The sequence below is a fragment of the Chrysochloris asiatica genome, unplaced genomic scaffold (assembly GCF_000296735.1).
Source record: "Chrysochloris asiatica unplaced genomic scaffold, ChrAsi1.0 scaffold00147, whole genome shotgun sequence".
Lineage (NCBI taxonomy): Eukaryota > Metazoa > Chordata > Mammalia > Afrosoricida > Chrysochloridae > Chrysochloris > Chrysochloris asiatica.
The window spans coordinates 4706784-4707728 of NW_006408665.1; positions in this window are offsets into that span (position 1 = coordinate 4706784).

Here is a 945-nt window from a genome sequence, read left to right on the forward strand (position 1 = left end):
AATAGACCCCTGTGAAGCCGAGTGGAGACCTGGAAGGCCAGCAGTTACAGCAAGATGTGGGGACTCTTGGGTCCAGAGACAGTGATATGGCCACTGAGGACTAGAGTGGTGAGTGAAGCGTCCAGCTGATAGAAAGTGAGGGGAGATGCACAAGAATACCCATACTTGCAGATAGTACCCACTTAACCTGGCTTCGATGGCTGGATGATCAAAACTTGACTAGAAGAAGAAAGAAGAGAGGGGAAAAAAAAGAATCATCTGCTACAACTTGATGTACTTTACCTATACTTATGTAGTAGCTCAAAAAAGGGAAAAAGTCTTTACAGCGAGGATCACTCCCACCCCTTCGGTACACAGGGTTCACAAGGATGGGCAACATAGACATTGGCTACCCAAAATGTGTGTGGGAGGGCTATAAAGGCAAGAAGTGACTGGCTTACAAGCTTTCAAGGGGGAGCCTAGTTCCAGACGGATTGGGGGAAGATAGAATCACCACTGAATGATTTCCAATCCATTGGGACCAGGCTGGCGTAAGGAAATGAGGATAAGACTCTTGTGGTACATGAGTGAATAATTGCCAACAGGACTGACTGTAAGGCTAGGAAATATAAAGGTAGATGTTTTTTTTTGACAAATGGAGGAGAGTGATTGATTTAGCAGCCCAGGAGCGGAGGTCCCTGGTACCAACAAATGAGAAGAATGGAGAGCATGACCCTACCCAGAGAGGCAGTGACGCCAGGGATGGAGACAGAGATGATGATGTGGACAGCTGGAGTGGCTGGGGTCACTGGACTAAGGGGAGGAAGAAGGGCTGTGTGTTGGCTGGCGGGGGAGGGGGAGGCTGTTTGTTGTACCCTTTGGGGTTATTTGATGATGCATGGAGGGGATTGTAATCATTGCAATGAAACAAAATATGATAGGATGAGTGTAAAGCTGATGTTCTCC